Consider the following 5,679-nt stretch of genomic DNA (forward strand, 5'->3'; position numbering starts at 1 on the left):
TACCAACAAATGAAAGTTGTAAAAATCTATTTATAGTTCTAAAAGCACTTCCTGAAATACTTAGGGAGACACCAGCAGTTTGGCTTTGAATATTTGTGATATTTGATACAGGCAAAGATGTCATAAGAACAGCTATAATTTACATGCATGAAAATGATTATGGAGCTCTTACAGATGTAATTTTCAAACTTCTGGAAGCCAAACAAGTTAATAATATTACACCATTTCAGTTACACTGGAGAATGCTTCATAATATCAGACAACATAACGTATGCATACACAATCTTAGTTCCTGTTTCTTTATTTTTTAATTATTTTTTTTTTTCTGCTGTATACTACATGTGTAGGACAATGACAGAGAGAGTAAATAAAGTGTGTGAGGTAGAAGAAGGGGAAGGAATTAATAAACTATTGCATTTTATACAATACAATTTTGTTTGTCTGTTTGTTTTTGGTTTTGGACAAAGGGTAGTATGGACAAATTTCCAGCTGTGATTTATTTAGTGAAGTAGCTTTACATTAGCTAAGGATCCATCATTAGTGCCAGTGACTTGGGATTAGTGCTTGTCTCCCCTCTGAGTCACCCATGGAATACTGCCACATCAGTTTTCTATCTTCGGTATTTTGCTGCTACTCACCAGCACAGAAATCGTCAAATAAAATCTGGGTAAACACACCATAAGTTCAAACTTCCCATTTAGACGTTTTGCTGTTGCTCAAACATCACTGTTAGAATAACTTTCTGTTTACTTCTCACTGACAGGCCCATTTTTCTTGAGTGATTTGAGAGCTAAAGAAGCTTTGAACTCTGAAAGAAATGTTCCAACTAAACAGGGTTAATAAATAATCTACTTAGCTTGATTTACAGGTTCTGATTGTCTCTTTGCTCACACTAGTTTTACACTTGTATAGTTACATTAACATAAAGTTATTTTTTTTTTTCTGTGAAATTAATGATTTCACCTCCTCCAAATAAAAAGAAAGAAAAGGAGGAGGAAGAAATATGAGTGCTCTCCTCTGCTCTTTCCCTTCTCTCTCTTCATCTTTCTCTCTCTTTCTCTCTCTCTCTCTTTTTCTAATTTGATTACAAGACAGGTCCATGACTCTGTGATGAACAAATTAAGAACAGATAAGGGAGGCAGTTCATCATTCGTGATGCCTGGTGATTCTACGAAGTAAAATGATAGTGGTAAATTATACAATTCAACAAAATTTAGAAAAGGGGTATTTATTTCAAATGAAACATGCAAATATCCATAAACATACACTTTGTGGGTGGGAGTACAATGATTTTCAGTCTGTTTCTGCTGAATAAGACAGTTTGGATCATATTTCATTGATTATTAGCAGCTTGGTTCATAACATCTTGAAGACCTCATGCTCGCTTCTGTTTCTCCCTGTATTTTCCACAAACATGAAAATTGAAAATTGAAATGAATGTAGATCAGATGCCTGGGAAGCATTTCCTCTTTCCAGATTCAGGGAAATGGTTTAGTGACAGAACTCTGTAAGTCAGGTTGATGGTTGGACTTGATGATCTTGATTCCTTCCAAAAGGAGGGGTATAGCTCTGCTTATAGCAGTTTTGCTCTTACTAACTGGTGATGATTTTCATTGATTTTTCAGTTACAAAAGCTGTTTGGCAAGTGGAAATCTTACCTTTCCTCCTTTACAGGTGTTGAGGTGAGTATGGATGTCCTGCTGTTCACATTTCTGTTACTGTGTCAGAATATTTCAGATGGCTTTGTACACTTTATTATACAGATGAGTGTCAGCTCTCACTTGATAACTTCTTTTACATCTTTTGAGATCTTGATATGAAGGTTTTCTGAACTCAAGCTCTTCTAATGTGGTTAGGCAGGAACTGTGTTATATCTCAGACACTCTCTTGAGTAATTGTGATCACATTAGGGTTAATGCTTGTGTCTATGAAATGGCACAGGAAAATGCTGTGGAAAAAAATATAAGTAAATAAAACAGAAGTTCAGACTGCTCTTTCTGTCAAATAATTGTGTTTGTTCTTCACAGACAGGCTTATTTTTTTTGTTCATAATGAAGCCAGACTTTAAGTTTCATGTTCAGTAAGACAAATAATAATGGTCAAGGTGTTCTTTACAAAATAAATAATTTTGTTTTCCTTTTCTCTAACCTTTTTTCTTCTGATAAAGAATTCTCATGCAATGATTAATATTGCAATGAAGAAAATGATATATCACTGTTACTGACACCATCATAATAATAATCAAAATTACCTCTAAAAAATATTTTTGAAACCTAAATAACATCCTTCCATTCAAGAGAGAGAATTGAAAAGAAAACAACAGTGAAACAAGGTGAAATGCTGGGGTTTCTATCCAGATTTGTCAAGAAAACAAGGATTTGCAAATTAGTGTGGTGATATTTAGTTCTACTCATTCCAGTTGTCTAAATTTTTTGGTAGATGGGATTACATTGGACCCCCTTTTATCTAGGAGGAGAGAGGTACCTCAGGAAGGAGTTTCTTATCTGTCTTAGAAACTGACTTCTCATTGTTGTGAACCACTTTCTGGACATCCTTGTCTCTCTCCTTTCACTGTATACACAATTTTAGACATCAAGCAAAGGATTCAGTCGTCTTAATGTAGGCCACTGCAGGTGACCAATGTAAGCCCTAAAATTATGCTCTATAGGACATCAGATCTCCCAAATATTTCATGTCATATTAGCCAGCCTCACACAGATATGTTACAGTGACTAAGCAGATCCATGACAAGAAACTCTGAAGTGTCTAAAATGGCAACAGAAAGCTGCTTTGGAGTTGCCTTAGGTTTCAGAGATTTTATATGCATGAGCACTGTTGGCAGCATAGTCAAAAACACATCTCTATCCTTTCGGATTTTTCCTGAAGTTTGGAGGAATATCATACAAAGACTCCTGAGCTGGCAGCACAAAGGCAAGCTTGGGTCTGGAACTAGTGCAGGAGGAGCAAAAAGATGATGTTGAACCTGAGCTGCTCAGCTGTTAGCTATAGGCTCTTCTCTTTTGAGCTTGCAAGCTGGCGTGCAACCAAATGAATCATCTTTGCTCGATGTTCCACAGCCCCCTACTTCCAGTTCTAGATTTAGCACAGGTATTTCTTTGTCCTGGCAGAAGTGAGGTGTTAATCATTTGTTTTGGAGAAGGTCTTTTGGCAATACTTAATGCTCTAGATAGAGCATATTGTACCTATAATGTCTCCAGGCTCACAAAACTTGGCGTGGCCCAGTGTGCATTTAGTTGATGTCTCTCAGCTTGAGGTTTCCACCATGGTACTCTATTGTGTGGTGTAGACACAACCTTAGGCAGATTCCCACAGGCATTCAGGGTGTGTGGGGGGAGGTTTTTCTGTAAACCAGTGCAGTAAACCATGTCTTTAATTTCACATATGCACTGTGGGCCACCCCTTCCCTCCAGTCCTAAACTCACACAGTATGTATGGCGCCATCCTGCCCTAGACCAGTACAGGTGCATGAGGAAAAAGAAGAAGCTGCCTGTGTTCTTTTCCCTACTTGGCACGCTTTGCCTTGCAAGCCAGCATTTTGCCTTGAGCATCCGTTCTAAGTGAGAATATCATACAAATAAAAGCAAAGTCTTTTATTCCATCATGTCATTAAATAATAATCCCAAAGTAGAAATTATGTACAGCGTCTGCAAGATTTATTCTTTATATTAAACCTTGTCTGTTTTTAATGTTCACTTGTAAACCCTCTGGCTTTCATTGCAATAAAATTAATCTTCAAAGTTCTGAAGCAATATGAAGTTTCCCAATGCTCCTTAAAAAACCTCACCCAGTTTCGAAGGTGTCCGATTTCAGAAGCTGATTACTTGGCTGAATAAAATTTCTTTACTCACCTGTTCGAGTCATCAACTTATGTCATCTTAAAAGCTGCATTTTATGCACTGAAACTACAACCAACCACAAGTACCAGGGAAGTATTTATCTACTGAATGAGTGAACTGAAAAGATTCAAATTAGTTGCCTTGAATAATGTACAGAAATAGCACAGTACCTATGTACTTTGTTTATATTTGTCTTTTTCCACTAATGTTCTTATTTGCATTACAATTGTGCCCAATCTAGACCAAGACAGGTGCTATGTAGACAAATGAAAAGACACATTTCCTCTCCCAGAAGAACTGTTTATTTTCAGAGAAGGAATAAGAGACTGTTGTAACCAATACAGCAGGAGGGAGAGGATAAAGGTAAAACTGATAAGATAATGCAACTGTATGGGTAATGAGTGCCTAATGGTTTTGATTAAATTAATTTGTTTTTAATTAATTATATAGCTCTTGCTTGCCTTTCCCATATTGTGTTTGCAGACTTGGCAGTTAGGAAAACCATCTCCCTGTTTGCAAATTTCATCTGGAAATCATTTAGAAAGAATAAACAACTATATGATGCCATTTTAATGAGGAATATTATTTTCTCAGAAGTTTATTGCTGTCCAACACTGTTTTTCTCATTTCTAGCCCTCAAATCTGGTACGAAGGCACTCATAAAAGTATAGGCATTCACAACACTTTATTTTGCTGGGATTGCAGATTCTATGAGACATATCTGAATTGTATAAAGAAATAGTCTATTTCTATATGTGTCAAATGCAAGCATAGAATTGATCTAAATACATCTTGACTGGCTTCTCCACTCAAATTCTACCCCATATAGGGGGAAATGAAGTCTTTGCCATATGGAATACAAAAACACAAGAAAAAAACACACATCATGAGATTGATGGGATGACATCTCCAGAAAACTGGGTGTAAAACCCTACACCAATAAAGTTCCTAACTAATGTCTGCTTGAAACCCTTATTTAGTAAGATGCTGTAAGCACCCATATGGTTGTTCTGAAACTTAAATCCTGTTTCCATGCTTGTATTCCTAATTAGTCATATATAGTGCTTTGCTGAATTGAGGCCAATAAGAAGACATTGCTGAGTAACCTCAATATGTTTAATCGGTATCAGTGAACTGAACTACATGTCTTTATTTGGTTTAAACTGTTACCCTAAAAAAGCACAATGTATTATTTCTGATAAGTCTCCTACTTGCTCCTTTTAGATTTTCATTCCTTTGGGAACTTTGAATACTTATGATGGGGATAATATATGTTGCATACCTTTTTAAATATTTTTTTTCTTATCTGTTTTACAGAAACCTTTTTTTTTTTTTTTTTTTTTTTTAATAAAGAAAAGACATTCACATTCGATTTGGGAGGAAGCCAGTGTCAACGTGACCAATGATGGGAACCCTGATGATATGCTGGGTGTGTCTCTCAAATTCTGGAACAAGTAGAAGCCTGCTAAATGGAGCTGAGAGAGTCTGACAAAAGAGCTCACCTGGCAAGAAAAGTCACTGCAGGGAATAAGAAAAAAAAACAAAAAAACAAAAAACACAATAACAAAACTTGTCAGCTGTTCAAGTTCTCTATTCCTTCTGCATAGGTCTCAAATCAAAGAAGTAGCAAAAGTAGCTGTTGCAAGTGCACACTCTGAGCACCCTAGACAAGAAAAAGCATGAGGAAGTCTTTCTTCCTCAGTTACATCCCAAGCTATTCTTTGCTCTCTTTAAAATGATTACATGGGTGTGTTTTCCTTCATAATTAAACACTTTGTTACTTCTGTTATTTCATTACATGCAAGCAAAAAAAGCTTAATAA

The 5,679-nt window shown here is 36.2% G+C and overlaps 1 long non-coding RNA gene across 1 annotated transcript; it reads left to right on the plus strand.

Annotated features, from left to right (window-relative positions):
- The first annotated feature begins 334 nt into the window (after positions 1 to 334).
- LOC136789733 (uncharacterized) lies at positions 335 to 5,402 on the plus strand. The gene is made up of 4 exons (XR_010828660.1): positions 335 to 1,189; positions 1,626 to 1,682; positions 4,099 to 4,220; positions 5,211 to 5,402. It is a non-coding gene; the product is annotated as an uncharacterized lncRNA (long non-coding RNA).
- Positions 5,403 to 5,679: the final 277 nt, after the last annotated feature.

Source organism: Anser cygnoides, chromosome 1 (assembly GCF_040182565.1).
Source record: "Anser cygnoides isolate HZ-2024a breed goose chromosome 1, Taihu_goose_T2T_genome, whole genome shotgun sequence".
NCBI classification, from domain to species: Eukaryota; Metazoa; Chordata; class Aves; order Anseriformes; family Anatidae; genus Anser; species Anser cygnoides.